A 17,569-nucleotide genomic window follows, 5' to 3' on the forward strand; every position below is an offset into this window, starting at 1 on the left:
GAAGAAACAAGAAATGTTGGTGATGATGTGGAGAAAGGGAAACCCTTTTATACTGTTGGTAGGAATGCAAACTGGTACAGCCACTCTGGAAAACAGTGTGGAGGTTCCTCAAAAAACTAAAAATAGAACTACCCTATGACCCAGCAATTGCACTACTAGGTATTTATCCAAAGGATACAAAAATGCTGATTCAAAGGGGCACATGCACCCCAATGTTTATAGCAGTGCTATCAACAATAGCCAAATTGTGGAGAGTCCAAATGTCCATCAACTGACAAATGGATAAAGAAGATGTGGAATATTACAATGGACTATTACTTGGTGATCAAAAAGAATGAAATCTTGGAGCACCTTGGTGGCTCAGTCGGTTAAGCGTCCAACTTTGGCTCAGGTCATGATCTCACGGTTCGTGGGTTCGAGCCCAGCGTCAGGCTCTGTGCTGAAAGCTCAGAGCCTGGAGACTGCTTTGGATTCTGTGTCTCCCTCTCTCTCTGCTCCTCCCCCACTCACACTCTGTCTCTCTTTATCAAAAATAAACATTAAAAAAAATTATTAAAAAAAAAGAATGAAATCTTGCCGTTTGCAACAACATGGATGAAAATAGAGTGGATTATGCTAAGTGAAATAAATCAGTCAGAGAAAGACAAATATATGATTTCACTCGTGGAATTTAAGAAACACAACAGATGAACATAGAGGAGAAGGAAAAATATGATAAAAACAGGCAGGCAAACCATAAGAGACTCTTAAATACAGAAAAAAAACAGGGTTGCTGGAGGGGTGTTGGGTGGGGGGAAGGGCTAAGTGGGTGATGGGCATTAAGGAGGGCACTTGTTGGGATGAGCACTAGGTGTTATATATAAGTGATGAATCACTAAATTCTACTCCCGAAATTTAAAAAAATAGGCAATAATAAAATCCAGAAGGCTAAAAAAAAAAAAAATGACCATCATAGGGAAGCCGCAACGTGAAATTATTCCAACAGATTGGCAAGGTTCTACAATTAGGATGGACAGACAGACAGAATCTCCCAGAATAACATCCATGTAGCATTCCTTAGCCATCAATCTAGACTGGAGCAGGAAGAAAATGAATCCAGGAGAGCTATCACCAAGAAAAGCAAAGTGAAAATGAAGGTTCATCTGATAGGCTTAATCACAATGAGAGGATATTAACATTTCTCTCAGAGTTTGAGAGCAATCAAGTAAACTCTTAAGTGACACATTAATTTCGGGGAAATGAAAAAGCTAAATGAAAAGGAAATGTAACTAGGAGCGCATGGGTGGCTCAGTCGGTTAAGCGTCTGACTTTGGCTCAGGTCATGATCTCACGGTTTGTGGGTTCAAGCCCCAAGTCGGCTCTCTGCTGTCCGCCCAGAGCCTGCTTTGGATCCTCTGTCCCCGCTCTCTCTCTGCCCTTTGCCCCCTCCCTTTCAAAAATAAACATTTTAAAAAAGGGAAATATAACTAGAGTGTATCACACGGCTCAGCTGTGAAGATTCACAGTCATAATAATATAAGTAGATAATTGAACTAGCCCCAAATTGTAAGTACATTGAGAAGTGGGATGAGGGAGGAAGGGGAAGGCAGAAGACAGTGAAATCCTCATCTTTAGTGTAGTTAAGTAGAAATATCTAAACCCAAAATGTGTAGCAGAATGTAAGCATATTATTTAGAAATAACAGAAATGTCTTAAAAAGTTGAAAATCATTGCCTGTAGGGAGCAGAAATCAGGAATGGGGAAGAAGAAAGAGGAGGATTTAAAAAAAATTTTTTTTTTAAAGGAAGATTTCTGGGACTTTTTGACTTTCTAACCGGCACGCAGTAAGAGAATGTTGTAAGCTTTGGAACAGACAGATCTCAGCTGCGCCTCCTACTGCTTGTGGGACGTTGGGCCAGTTGCTTAAACTCCTGGGGCTCCAGTTACTCATCTGTAAAGTGGGACCATCAACACCTATCTCACAGGAGAGGAAGTATAGGGAAGTGGTTAAGAGACCCTACAGTCACACCGCCTAGACTCAGATTCCATCCAGCTCTTACCGATGGACTGTGGGGAGCTGTGAAAATTACTTAATTTCTCTGGGCCTGTTTTTCTCTTTGCGAGAATGGTGAGTATAATAGAACCTACCTCAAAGAGTTGCTAAATGGATTAAGAGAGACAATCCAGAAGCTCCCAGCACACAGTGGAGTTCAGTAAATAACTCTGAGGCATTACAAGGGTTACACAAAATAACACACCAGGAGCTATCCGGAGCACTTGACCCACAATGGGCATCCCCTTCGCCTAAAAACACATCAGGAGAACCCAGGAGGAGAGCCGCTGTTGATCTCCAGCCAGACTAAAGTAACATGTCCAGCTCCCCATGCAATGATGCCAAGGTAAGTGCTCCTTGACCCATCACCAAGCCCGGCTTGTCAGAACAGCCGTTTTATTTGGAGGAAGTGTGTAAGACTCCTTTAACGCTGATGGAGTTTCACCAGCTTGTTCTTACAGTCTACTTACACATGGGAGAGCCTGTCAAGGCCGTCACTGCCAGGCCAGGACTCAGACTGCCCAGCACAGCAGGTACACCACGAATGTGCAACACACGCTCTACAGCTTGAACAGCCTTCCCCTGACGCCAGATCAGACTCCCTCTGGAAAACCGGCCACAGGAATGCTCTAAAGCCACACCCATACTCCAATCGATGCCCCTAACCCTCATTACTCCCACCTCGCCCGGGAGCAAGACACCTAACCCAAATCCCAAGTCACTTCCTGCCAAGGCTTCTCAGCAATTCAGAGAACTTCTAAGTGCAGGTTCTTTCCAAATAGATCAGTTTCTTGAAACTCACAAGGAGTCAAACACCAGAAGAGAGGGGATTTCTGAAAACCACCCACTAGGATGGCAACTGGTGCTTGGTAGTTTCAAATATTAAGAAAAGAAGAAACAAGCGACGTTGATTAGGCCGTATCTAATCTCCCTGAGCACAGGAAGTGAGTGAAGGCGAGTGAGTCTGATTTGCAGGAGGCCCTGAGGTTGCACAAAGCAGCCGCTCCTCCATCAAGGCCCACTCACTGCGGAGACAAGACACCCGCTTTGCCTGCCTCCAGCTGAGCACACCAGAGGGAAAGCACCACTAAATTCCCTGTGAACTTTGAGCCAATTAGCTGCAACAAGGTCACCAGGTGAAGGGGAAGGGAAGGGGGAAGGAGGGAAGACATGGGTTTGACAGGACTAATCTGACGGGGCCGATGGAAGACAGTAGCCAGGATGCCGCTCATTTCTAAATGTTTATAGAGCCCCTACCATTCACTAGGCACTAAATCAGGCACCCAGGACACACAGAATAAACTCGTCCCCACACTGAAGGACCCCACAGACTAGCAGGGAAGCTGGCTGACATCCTGGTTAGCTGCACTGTGGGAGGCACAGATGGTGTTAGGGAAGAATAACCTCAGGGTTGAATGCTGTAGGGCAGTTAGGGGTTGTCCGGGCAGACAGACAGCTGGGGGAGGTGGGCGGAAGTAGAAAGAGAAAACCTCATGTTTCAAGGATGAAGATTCTGGATATTAGATGTTGTTGTAGGGGTGTGTGAAAGGAGTATTAGATGCATTTTGGGGAACAGGTGTAGGAAGAAGCTGGAAATGTAGGCAGAGTCTCGCTACCCGGGGATGGGAGGGGCAGAGGCAGGGAGATGGGTCCTGGTAGGGTACAGCGGACCAGGAGAGTAGACAGTGGGAAATACTGGCCCGGAGCCCAGGAGGGAGGCCTTGTCTGGATGTCCAGATGTCACAGCGCAGCAGGGTTGTCTTCAGAGATATTTATTTGTTAGAGGGCAACGAGCCTCATGAAAGGGGTTCTTCCACTAGAGAAACAGGGAGGAAGAAGATTATCTGATCCCCCATAGTGTGCCTGGGGAAGGAATGCGCATGCACAGCCTGGCCCCACGCACTCAGACCCTCCTCATGTGTTGGGCCGTGTGCAGGTGGCTCCCCGGGGACTGTAGCAGGTTGGTCTGTAGAGTGAACTGCTCAGAGCAAACCCAAAGCCATGGTCTCCAATCAGCTTTATCCATAATAAAGTTAAAGTTTTGATCTCCATCTATCTCCTACAAACTCATGAGGGAGAAAGTGTTATTCATTGAAGCTACTGCCAAACTCCTAACAATACTAACGTATGTTTTGTCCACTGTGCTTTTCTATCCCCGCATTCCAAGCTGGTGGTCGGGCATGCAGGAGTCCCTTTCCTAACACGCCTTCTCAGGGTGAAAAAGCAATCACTCACTGGTTGTCTGTGCTTGGTGTCCTGGGGTAGGGACTGTGAGAGCCTCACAAGGAGAGAGAAGAGATTGGCCCCTGGAACTGAGAAGAGGGGAAATATCAGGTCCCTGGGGGCTGGGGCCTAGACGCTGCCCTTGTCAAGTCCTCAGAGAGGGCAGCTGATCAGTGTCATTAGGAAGGCTGGACCCCAAGCCCAGGAGAACTTCCCTTGAAAAAGACTCCTCTGTTCCAAGTAGCAAGGGCACTGGACCTGAAGGGCCTGTGTGGCCGGACAAGGGAACACCTCAGCAGTGATCAGCCAGAACCAAAGAGCAATGACTTTGCCTGGAAGGGCGATAGTGACATAACCCCTGGGTGGAGGGGCAGGCATTCCACAATCAGAGATCAATTTCCTGCCAGCTCAGTAGAATGGGGGCTCTGGGCAGCCTGAAGCTAATTTAAACAAAACCAAGAAGTGTGTTTCCTTCACCTCAGCATTGGACGACTAACATTCACAGCTCCAACAACAGTCATCAGGACACAGAGGGTCTGGGAGTGCTCAGCATGGGAATTCGGGAGTGAAGCCAAGGCATGTGGGCAAAGCCCAGACAATCTCAGACTTGGCGGTAAGTGAAGAAAGAAGGGGCTGAAAAAAATGCAGTCGGCAAGGCAAGAGACACTAAAGAGGAGAGTTAACAGCGTGAAATATTGCAGAGGTCAATTGAGGAAAGGAGTGAAAAGGTAACCCTGTGATCTGGCATTTGGGGTGACCTTAGAGCAGAGCTGTGGTTGTGGAAGTGAATGCAGGGAATAAAGGTCGCATTCTCAAGAAGAGCAGCAGGGGGAAGAAGGAGAGAGCAGGGGTCATAGATCAAGATGGAAGAAAGGCTTATTTTTAACTCAGGAGATTTCCAAACGTGCCTACGGTTGAGGGGAAGGAGCCAACGGAACAATGGTAGATACTTTATAGAGCTAGATGGGGAGAACAGGAACATTTGCACGTGTTAAGAACTAGCCCCGGCACAGAAGAAGTGGAAAGGAGTGGAGAAGAGCGGTAGACAGTTTCCCACTGATTTCTGCCTCCTGGTGCTCATGCCCTTGGGTAATCCCCTCCCCTTAAATGGGGGTCGGGCTTGTTGACTCACTTCTAACAAACAGAATGCTGTAGCAGTGATGATATGCCACTTCAAATATCAGGTTATGAAAAGACTGTGGCTTCTATCTTGGGCCCTCTTGTCTTGCTCTCCCTTGGATCATTTCTCCAGGGAGACATCAGCTGCCAGATTGGAAGGCAGCCTTATGTAAAGGCCCACATGGGTGCCCTCAGAAGAGCATCCTTCAGGCCAGTCAAGCCTTGAGGCGACTGCAGCCCCAGCCAATCACTTGATTGCAATCTTATGAGAAACCTTAAAGGAGAGGCACCCAACTAAACCACAGCCAGAGTCCACATACTGTAAGATAATAAGTGTTACTTTAAGCCACGAAGTTTTGAATGCAGCAATAGGTAACTAGTAAGAAGTAGATAAGCTGGTGTGCAGGGCAGACAAACATTTTAGAGAGCATGTGCCCAAAGGCCTTCCGTTTTCTGTGCCAAGAACAAGTTGAAAAGAGGGACAGAAGTTTGGCATGGCCACAGTGGAAGATGGGAAATTTAGTTGGACAAGGATGCATGAAAGAATGGACCACTACTCTTAAAAACCCAGCTGAGATTGGCGACAACAGTGTTGAGGCTACTGCAATATGCAGGTAAGGAGCTGTCGTCCAGCTATCCCCACACCCTGAAATAGAAGAGGTTGTTGCAATGACCAGGATTGGGAGTTTATAAGATGATGGAGTAGAAAGCCAAAGAGGCAACTTAGGAAGATGCTAGCCAGACATGGGCTACAGTGAAGGAACCACAGGAGGGGAACAAGAGGTGGTTGGAAGGTCATGGTTAGATGGGCAGAAAATGGCAGTCTCTGTAAAGCTGATGAGCTGACGTCGTAAGTTAAAGAGTGAGAAAACCAAAAGGCCCCAGGTCTGGGTTGAGAGGGGAAGCAGTTCTAAGGTGACCAGATGACTCAGGGTGTATGCATGGGTGGGGTTCTTAAAATGGAATGCCCTCTGCCAACTCTCCCCATCCAACCCAAGCCACTCTGAGCTCCCTCTAACCCATCTCCCTGAATGCCATGCTCTCCCCAAAAAGGAATCCTATGGTTCTGTTCTTGCCATGTCTGCCTGGACAGCCCTCCATTCCATTCCCATCTCCCCCCTTCCAATGTATTCCTTTCATTTTCCCCCAACATATTCCTTTTCAACTCTCAAGCTCCAGCTCACATCCTGCTTCCTTAGTGAGATCCTCCCCCAAATCTCCAGTCTGAATTAACATCTCCCCAGCCTAGTGTTGCACCTGTTACAGCCCTACAGCTTGTCACACGTTATCATTAGGTTGATGGGGTTTTTGGTTTTCTCCATTGGAAGGCACATCCTTGGAGGGTAGAAAGTGTGACCCGGGATCTTTAAGTGGCTGATGTTCTTGACAGAGTGGCTGATTCACGGTCAGTGCTCAGTCCTGAACCATGTAAAGTAGTTAAATAATAAAGCTGAAGACACCAAGCTGTAATAGGTCTGCCTGAGGAACTCTGAGATCAGAGAGGCAGTGAGCACTTTATCCACTGTGCTTCTGCCAACACTCCCAACAATGGTGCAAGAGTAGACCTTCCACCGTTTGGGAAACTAAGGCTCAGAGGTTCAGATACTTGTCCATGATGGGTGTTTTCACACCTCGCTAGGCTCTCATCCAGTCTCAAGGCTAAGTTCCATGATTATGCTGATGACCCCCAGATTTCATCTCCAGCCCAAGCCATTCCCATACTGGAAACAATTCCCAACTGCCTATGCTGCATCTCTAACAGACTTCTTAATCCGCTGTCTTCATCCTGGTAAATGGCAGCTTCCCTCTACCAGCTAGGACTAAAGCCGGCTCCTCGCTTTCACACACCCATACCCAGCCATCCTATCGGCACCTGTCAGCTCCACCACCAAAGGCTGTCTAAATTTGACCACCCACTCCCACTTCAGCACCTGCTGGGAGCCCCCAGCACTGCCCACCTGAATTATTTCAAGCTCCTTACTATCTCCCTGCTTCCACACCTGCACCCTACAGCCTGTTCTCCGCACAGTAGCAGAGAGGATCTTGCCAAATGTAAATCCAACCAGTTCACCCTTCTGCTTAACACCTTCCAGCAGTGTGCCCATCTGAGTAAAAGCACAAGTCCACACAAGGGCCCACGGGCCCTACATGATTCAGGCTCCTGTCAGTCGCTGCTCAGATTGTTAAAATAGCTTCTTCAGGTGTAATTCACATGCATACAGTTTACTTAATGTGTGTGGTTGTGTGGCTTTCAACATATCCTTAGAGCTGTGCAGCCACCCTTTCAGAGAATTTTGGAGCACTTTCGTCATTTCAAAGAGAAATCCTGCCTCTTGCAGCTGGCACTCCTCAGCCTCCCCTCTCCCTGGCCTAGGCAACTTGTTTTCTGCCTCCACAGATTTGCCTACTGCAGAGATTTCCTATAAACCTGTCTGATTTTATCACCTACTTCTGTCCCCCTTCCCCAGACACCTCCTACCTCTCCCCGCGCTTCCCACACCTGAACACCCCCCAGCACACTCCCTTCCCAGGGCCCTTGCCCTGCAGCTCTTGCGCTGAAAGCCACACTGCACAGCCACACCTTCCCCTCTTCAGGTCTCTGGTCAAAATGCCACCTTCTCAGGGAAGCCTTCCCTGACTTCTGCACAAAACAACCCTCCCACCGTTCCTGAACCACTCCCCGCTCTACTTAATTTTGTCCATGTCACTAATCATTATATCACAGTATATATCATAATTATATATATTATATATTTGATATTTGTTATATATATATTTTTTAAATTGTGCCCCCTCCGACACCCATGGAATATAAGTTCCAGAGGCAGAGATATCATCACTTTTGTACCCTCAGTGCCTTGAGCAGCATGTGAAATATACTCTATAAATATTGCCAAATGAATGGCAACAATAGTTTTCCAACAGGAGCCTATCAGACTCCAAAATCCATACCCTTGGTGGTGCCTGGGTGGCTCAGTCAGTTGAGCGTCCATCGTCAGTTCAGGTCATGATCTCGTGGTTAGTGAGTTTGAGTCCCCCGTTGTGCTCTGTGCTGACAGCTCAGAGCCTGGAGCCTGCTTCAGATTCTATGTCTCCCTCTCTCTCTGCCCCTCCCTTGCTCTCACTCTCTCTCATTCTCTCTCTCTCAAAAATAAATACTTTTAAAAATCTATACCCTTAAACATTATGCTCTGCAGATCTTAGAGAACAGGGAGGATTTGAACAGATGGTAAAAGGCCAAGATCTACCGCCCACGCTCAGTGTGGTGGATGCTGAGGTACATTGCCCAGCTCTCCCCTCAGGACAGGGCATACATTACCCCAGCTGCAGCTCACAGTTGCATCTTTAGGGCTTGCCCTGGCCTAAAGAGACTGCCCTACCCAAGACCACTTCCCCTTTTCAGCACAGCCTGTATTCAATGGTCAATGCAGGGGCAGAAAGCCTACCCTGAGCTCCGGTTTTAAAAGGCCATCCTATATGATCCAATAATTCCACTATGGGGTATTTATCCAAAGTAAACTAAAAAACTAACCTGAAAAGATATATACACCCTTATGTTTATTGCAGCATTATTTATAATAGCCAAGATATTGAAGTAGGCCAAGTGTCCATCCATAGATGAACAGATAAAGAAGAGGCAGGGTGTATGGGTGTGTGTGTGTGTGTGTGTGTGTGTGTGTGTGTGTGTAATGGAATATTACTCAGCCATAAAAAAGAGTGAGATCTTGCCATTTGTGACAACATGCATGGGCCTAGAGGGTATTATGCTAAGTGAAATAAGTCAGACAAATACCATATGATTTCATTCATATGTAGAATATAAGAAACAAAAGCAAACAAGAGACAAACAAGAACCAGACTCTGAAATACAGAGAACTAAGGGGAGGTGTGTGGAAGGATGGGTGAAATGAGAGGATTAAAGAACACACTTAATCACGATGAGCACTGAGTAATGTATAGAATTGTTGAATCATTTACATTGTACATCTGAAATCAATATAACACTGCATGTTAATTATACTTGAACAAAAGAATCTTTTTTTAAATATGGCATATACATACAACGGAATGTTATTCAGCCTTAAAAAGGTATGAATTTTTGATGCATGCTGCAACATGGATGAAACTTGAAAGCCTTTTGTTAAGTGAAATAAACCAAACACATAAGGAAAAACTAATAATAAAAAAAATGAAGGACCATCCTAGCTTCTGAGCTCCTTGTGGTACTGGCTGAAGCCTTTGTTGTGACAGCATCAAAGTTCAACTTTTCTCTGTGTCCATCCTGTTTCCTTCCCTCCCCCCGAAGGCGTCCATCTTGCGAACACTCCCCAATAAGCTTTGTTGTGCACACAAATCTCACAGGGCCTGCCTCCTGGGGAGCTCAACCTGTGATGCTCTGAACAAATCATCTGATGGCTTTTTAGAAAGGACGAAGGATCTTTGGGAAATTGGACACCGAACAAGCTGGGCCTCTGAAATCCACACCAACAACCAGATGAACCAGTCCCACCTGTATCTGCATGAACCTAGTTCTCATCATGGCCCTTTTAACAAAAATAACATGGAAAGGAAAAGAAGCTGGTATGCATAGCCCACGATCAGCTCCACTGCTCTGAAGTGTCCCTCACGTGAAAAACAGCCCCATCTTGGTCAAGCACAGCTGAGCTTGGGCTGTCTGTGCTGTGACCTCACTCTGCTGAGCCAAGTGTACAATGACTCATAAGTCATCCGGCTCAATCAAAATTTCCTCTTGGCTACATACCCCGCCCCACCACAAGGCCCGTGGTTATCTCCACCTCCCCCTTCTGGAGCGTGGCTGCTGAGTGGGAGAGAAGTGGGAAGTGGGAAATCAGTCAGTCAAGAAGTGACAACCCCAAGGGGGCAGCAATATCCCTGCCTGAAGTCTAGAGAGGAATAAGCAAAAATGATTAAAATCATACTTGCCTGTCAGTCTTTTAGTAGAATAAGAAATTAGAGGGGCGCCTGGCTGGCTCAGTCAGTAGCATATACAGCTCTTGATCTCGGGGTTGAGTCTGAGCCCCACTTTGGGTGTAGAGATTACTTAAAAATAAAATCTTTAAAAAAATTTTTTAAGTGTTTATTTATTTTTGAGAGAGAGATAAAGAGCAAGCGAGCAGGGGAGGGGCAGAGAGAGAGGGAAACACAGAGTCCAAAGCAGGCTCCAGGCTCTGAGCTGTCAGCACAGAGCCCAATGTGGGGTTCAAAACCACAAACCGTGAGATCATGACCTGAGCTGAAGTCAGACGCTTAACTGACTGAGCCACCCAGGCACCCCATATAATCTTTTTTTTTTAAAGAAAGAAATTAGAGGGTGCAACCCTCCCTAGTGTGGGAGCAACTTGAGGGCAGGTATCGATTATCGACGTAATAGTAAAGGTCAATGCTCACATTGGAGAGACAGTGTGCCAAGCGTTGTTTCTGAGCACTTCACATATATTCACTAGTTTCATCCTCATAACAACACTAGGAGGTAGGTACATTATCACCCCCCATTCTGCATATGAGGACACTGCAGCTCAGAAGACCTAAGAAGGGTGTGAAACTGACGAGGGCCATACAGATCATAAGTGGGTTTAGCCAGTATACTACACAGCTGGTGTGTGTACTTCAGGACTAAAGGCAGTGCCTGGGGCTCTGCGGGTTACACCGCCCCATTGCCCTTCTCACAGCTGACCACATACACCTCAGGAGCAAGCGAACCTGGTTATAGACAACACAGGTTAAGAAGTACCACAGGGGCTGCTCTCAGAGCCCCCCTTCTTCCCGCCTGATGTCCAAGGGGCCACTCGCATCTCCCCTTGGCTTGATTTGTGGTGTCTGCTTTCTGTATGATGCATTCATTCTTTCCAGATTTTTTACTTTCTTTCCATTTGCTCACAAGGGAAGGCCTGCTGGGGTGGAAACATCACGCCTGAGTTAAAGGAGAACAATGGCCGCTGGGGTGCTGAGGAAGCCCTGAGTGTGGTGGCTGTATTGTGGTTCCTGAGCTTCCTCCAGGCAAGATCTGATCACACATTACACCCAGCAGGGCTGATGGAGACATTTATCACTTCCTCCCTCAACAAAAGGTGCTAATCAAAGAAACTTTTGCTCTCAGGGGCCAGTTGGCCCCTGTGCTGACTACAGCAAGAGCTGTACAGACTCTGGTTACTTACTTGTCCTTTCAGAATGGGACTGTGTCCTTATACCTACAAGCCCCAGCCCCTCCCAGTACACACACAGGTGCTCAGCTGCGTTCTTCCTTGGGCATCTCTGAGTAGCATTGCTTATTCTCGACTTATCCTCCTTGACCAAAAAGCAAAGGGATCCCCTGAGGTTCCAGATTTTGGAGATCGGAGACTGTCTAGATTGAGCTAGACCAATGTTGCTCAAGCTGTTTTCATTATCACTCCCTAAGGAGCCTTGACAGGTATTTTTTCCCCTAATCACCCTTCTTCCCATGGCATTATTATGTATCAGTATTTCCCAGATATTACAATGGTTTGTGTCCCTAAGTTTTTTGTCCCTACACTCCGTCCCCTCAAGAAACGATTTTCACCTCCTTGGGAGCAATACTACCTATTGAGAATACTTGAGATAGAATCAGTCCCCCACCCTGGCATTCTCTTCCTTTGGGTGGTGACTGTTGACATCCTGCCCCGACACTGCATGTCATGTTCATGGTTGAATATAAACTCCCATCTATCTCTCACAGTGGAACCTAAAGCCTAAAGCAATTTCCCTCCCAGGTGATAATGACCCAAGAGAAACTGAGTGCCTTTGTCCACCAAAAGACCAGTTCAAGAACATTCATAGCAGCTTTATTGATAAAAGCCGAAAACTGGAAACAACTTAAGTGATCTTCGATAAAAGAATTATGATATGTTTACACAATGGAATACTACCAGCAATAAAAAGGAACAAACTATTGCCACATATGACAACACAAATAAATTGCAAAAACATACTGTGAGTGAAAGGAAAACAGACACAGAAGAGTACACACCATTTGACTCCGTATCTGTGAGGTTCAAGAAAGGCAAAACTAGCCCACAGGTAATGGTCTGAAAAGCACGTACTGCTGGGAAGCCTCAAGATCTACCTTGATCTGAATTGTTGCACAGGTACATACAGGTTCAAATGTGAGTACTTGCATAAAAATTCTAGCTATACATTTAATATTTGTGCCCTGGACTCTAAGTAAATTATACCTTAAAATTTTAAACAAGTCCTTGAAAGCTCTTTAAGAAAAATTCAACTAGGGGTGCTTGATTAAGATACAGATTTCCGGAGTGGCTCAGTTGGTTAAGCCTCTGACTTCAGCTCAGGTCACAATCTTGCGGTTCAAGCCCTGCGTCAGGCGCTGTGCTGACAACTCAGAGCCTGGAACCTGCTTTGGAGTCTGTGTCTCCCTCTCTCTCTGCCCCTCCCCCACTCGTGCTCTGTCTCTCTGTCTCACTCTCAAAAATAAACATTAAAAAAAAAATTTAAAAAAAATTAAAAAGATACAGATTTCAGAGTCCTTCCCAGAGACCTAGCCTATGGGGCAGGGCTGAGAAACAGAATCTTACCCAGCCCCCCAGGTAATTCTGGTACAGGTTGTCCTGGAACAGTGCTCTAAGACACAGTGGTCAAGAGTTTCCACAGATCTCTCCTGGCTCCATTAGCTTCCCCGCACATGTTCCCATTCTGTAAACCTAAACAACTTGAAGTGAATTTAACAAACGTTGCAAAATGTTCCCTGAAAACCTGTAAGGAGTACAACAGAAATAGACCCCAGTGTCCTATAAGTTTAAATTGAATCTCTGTACAAACCGGCCCCTAGGAATAAAGGCTGTGATGTTGGAAGCAAGGAAAAAAAGCAAAGATACGAACACTTATACGAAACGGTTTTTGAACTGCTGCGATTGAATACTCTGGTTTGAGCCCATCCTACATTACTGGGTGGAGAAAGGCACAGATCCTAGCTCCTCCTGTTGTGAGCTGTGTGACTTTGGGTGAATTACTTAACAACTCTGATCTCCAGGTCCTGCTCTGTAAAATGGGAATAATAGGGTTTCCTTTCTGTGGTTGTTGTAAGGCTTAAAAGAGATTTTTAAAAGGGGGCGGGGCACCTGGATGGCTCAGTCGGTTAAGCATCCGACTTTGACTGAGGTCATGATCTCATGGCTCATAAGTCTGAGCCCCACGTCGGGCTCCCTGCTGTCAGCTCAGAGCCTGCTTTAGATCCTCTGTCTCCCTTTCTCTCTGCCACTCCCCAGCTTGTTTTCTCTCTCAAAATAAATAAATAAACTTAAAAAAGAAAAGAAAAGAAAAAAAATGTAAGGACCATATGTAGGGGAGGAAAAAAAATCTTTCACTCTGCCGTTTTCAATTTTCTGCCTGGAGCCCTGCAAGTTAGACTGACAAAAGACAAAGTAACAAGAGAAAAAGAAACAGAAGTTTAGAAGTTTACTAACAAATGCAGTGCCTATGTGCAGGGGTACCAAGTGATGAGGGTATGAAGCACAGGGGTGGTTAAAACTTAGCTTATATAGCATCTCTACAAGAAAGAGAAAGAGACTTTTAGACAATTGATGGGAAAAGGAAGAGAATTTTGAGTTCCTAGGGCAGCAAACTGTGGGAAGGGAAACGGAGGAGGGAAACTAACGGAAGATAAGGGCTAGTACTAAGGTTTGTGATGTAGGCCCTTCTCTGGGGACCGCCTCGGGCTGATATAAGCCTATAGTTGTCTTTAGTGATTAACGTCCCTCCTTTCTGGTAAAGAGGGGAGGCGGACACATTTATAAACTTTTTCCGGCTTTTAGACAAATGGGGGAGAGCAGAGAAGTTTTCTTGTATCTGTTTCTTCTCAACTGTCTTCAGCTCAAAATAATTTTTACACAAAAGTGGCATACTTTGGGGTGGTGTAGTCACCACCATTTAGACGCATGCAGATGGAGCTTTTTAAGAGTAGCTTTCTCCAATCTTTCCTGAAATTTAAGTTCCTGTGTGCACTAGCTTCAGCCCCGTATTCACACATTAAATATTTATTGGGGTGGGGGGCGGGGGGCACCTGGGTGGCTCAGTCCGTTGAGCGTCCGACTTTGGTTCAGGTCGTGATCTCACAGTTTGTGAGTTTGAGCCCTGCATCCAGCTCGCTGCTGTCAGCGTGGAGCCCGCTTCGGATCCTCTGTCCACCTCCCCCACTCACACTGTCTGTCTTGAAAATAAACATTAAAAATAATAATAATAATAAAATAAAAAATAAATATTTATTGGGCATTTAATGCCAAACACTGTGCCAAGGGTGGGGGTTAAAGGGATGAATGAGATGTGGACACTCACATTAGATGGGGTGGGTAGAACGACCTGGGAGGACAGGTACTGAGGATACCCTGCATAGTTGCAGGCATCCCCCCCATCTCTGGGAACTAGGGAAGTCCTCTCAGAGTTCCCCTGAGCTGACTTTAGCGGGATACATAGAAGTTGCCAAAAAGGAAAACCAAAAAAATGGAGAAACAAAGGCTTGGAGTGAGGAGGAGATATAGCTGTGTAAGCTTTCTGGGTTCTCTTTCATGGGGTACACTCATTCGAAAGTCAGCATCTAGTGAGAGGCAACAGGTCAGATACCGTGAGAAACATGGGGATGACTAAGACAGTCCATGGTCTCAGGAGGCTCACCATCGGAATCAAACCTTCCCAGAACTATTTGGGTGGTAGAAAGCAGACAATCAGAATTATACACATAATTCTATTTGTCCTATGTTACTAACCAAGTGCTGGTCTTCAGAAGGGTGGGAAGGGGTCTTTGGTGCCTTTAGTACTTGTCCCCGGGATCTGGGGAGAGTCTCTGACCATGAGGGAGTCAGCAAGCAGTGATGACTGGCCACTTCCAACCACCTCTATCGCCCTCAAATTATAGCATTTAGGAAGCCCTGCCCTTGAAAGTCAACTTCCAGGGAACATTCACAAATAACAGAAATCACACTCCATCTCAGGTGGATCAGAAGCATCTTTTCCCAGCTCTCTCCAGATCCAAAGGCTACCATGTCACTTTGCCATAAATCCAGCCCTTTCAAGAAGACTTGTGATGCTCAGTGAAACTGGTAACTTCTCGAGAGGTCTGTGAGAGGTCCTTCATGCTCAGTGGCATGCTAGTAAGTGGTCAACGTCGGCTCTCCAGGAGAAAAAGCCCTGATCTGTTGGGCAATTTTTCTAGTGTAAATGCTCCCACCATGACCGAACCACCAGTGTGAGGCCACTGAACATAGAGTTGGGAGAGACATGTGTCATTAGCTCACAAGCAGAGAGGACCTGCTCTGACACACCACCATGCCATGCTCTCCCATAGCCCTGAGAGATGACTTCCAGAATATCTACAAATGTTACCCCAGTGATGAACAACAGCACACTTTTTTTAACTTTTTTTTTTTTTCAAGTGAGCTCTATCCTCAACATGGGGCTTGAACTTACAACACCAAGATCAAGAGTTGCATGCTCCACAACTGAGCCAGCCAGGTACCCCAACAACAACATATTCTTACCAGCCCCAAAGCATTTTTGAAACAGCTTCAGGCACCATAGTGACCTGCATTCAGAGCTGGGTCCAGGCCTCAGGGACCAGGCCACCTCCCACAACAGGTCCCATCCTTTCTCTGCCTGGTCACCTCCTACTCAGCCTTCCCATTCTCAGCTTGAGTCACTTCCTCAAGGAAATCTTTCCAACACCCCACCCCAGCCTAGGTCAAATCCTCCTACCAGGAGCTCCCAAAGCCCCACCCACCTCTCCTTCCTGGGCTCATCACAGTTTAATGGTAGATCTTGTAGGTGTGATTATTTGATTTGCATCTCTCTCCGTTTAGACTAATCTCCCAATGGATACAGACTGGTCACCACTAATCCCTCCCTGGCACATTACAGAAACTCAGCATATACTTGTGAGACAATGAAGACATGATGTGACGAAGTGACTAAACCCAAAAAGCACGGACACTGGGCAGAGCCAGAACTACCTTTCAGGGTTACCCTGCGGTGTTCTCTCGCCTTTACCTTCAGTCAGTTTCAAGGTTTGGGGCTCTGATATCAACTTAGCCACTCAGTCATCATCCAGTAGAGGAGGTAATTTTCTAGCTCTGAGGAGGAGGCCAGCTAGCCACAGGCCACCACCAGCCTGAATGGCTGTGTTCAAAGTAAACAAAGATCTCCCCTCTAGCCAGATGCAACTGCAAGAACTCTTGGATTTGCTACAGAATGTCCTTTGGGGACCAAAAAATGCACCTTTTCTCAGAGCATACAGCTTGGTGGGCACATGGGGACTGAATTTCAAATTGCAGCCTGGCATCTGTGCCAGGGCAAAGCGCATAGTGTTCACAGCCGCCCTGCTGGCTTGGCCTCCTCCAGAGCCAGTCTTGCCAGGATCTAGGGGCAGAGAGTTCCAGACAGAATGGCAGTTTGAATCCCCTGAGGCAGGTCTGAGCTCAGGCAGTTCGAAAAATGAGGCCAGAGTGGCTGGAACACAATGAAGGCAAAAAGGAACGGGGAACGGGGGAAGAAGGGGGTCAGAGAGGGTGGCAGGGGCCAGAAAGGGAAGAAGGGCTTTAAGTGGAGAACTTGTATTTTCAGTGTTTGTTGACTTGAAGTCATAAGATTGGATAAAACAAAGTTTTTCGTTCTTTTTTTTTTTTTAATGTTTATTTTTGAGAGAGTGCAACCGGGAGAGGGGTAAAGAGAAAGGGCGACAGACGATCTGAAGCAGGTTCTGCACTGACAGCAGTGACAGCAATGAGCCTGATGTGGGGCTGGAATCCATGAACCATGAGATCATGACCTGAGCTGAAACCAAATCAAGAGTCGGATGCTCAACTGACTGAGCCATCCAGCTACACCCCAAAGTTTTTCATTCTTATTGTCCTTATCTATTGACAGTGCATGAAGAATAGGCCCTAGGAAATGTATCAAGGTCATCCCCTTACTACATACAAGAGTTTGGGGACAAGGCCCTCCCCCAGGACATGTGAGACCTGAGCCAAATTATAACATGAACTTCCTTACTCCACTTTCCCCTCCAGGTAAAATCAGACCACAATAAGCATCAAGGATGGCCTAAAGGGGTAGATATTTATTGTTGCATGTATCTACCTCCTCGCCTCTCTTTGGGGATTGTTTCTTTCCCTACTCCAAACATGTAGTTTGAACAGGGACTTCCATGTTCTC

Source organism: Prionailurus viverrinus, chromosome A3, assembly GCF_022837055.1.
Source record: "Prionailurus viverrinus isolate Anna chromosome A3, UM_Priviv_1.0, whole genome shotgun sequence".
NCBI classification, from domain to species: Eukaryota; Metazoa; Chordata; class Mammalia; order Carnivora; family Felidae; genus Prionailurus; species Prionailurus viverrinus.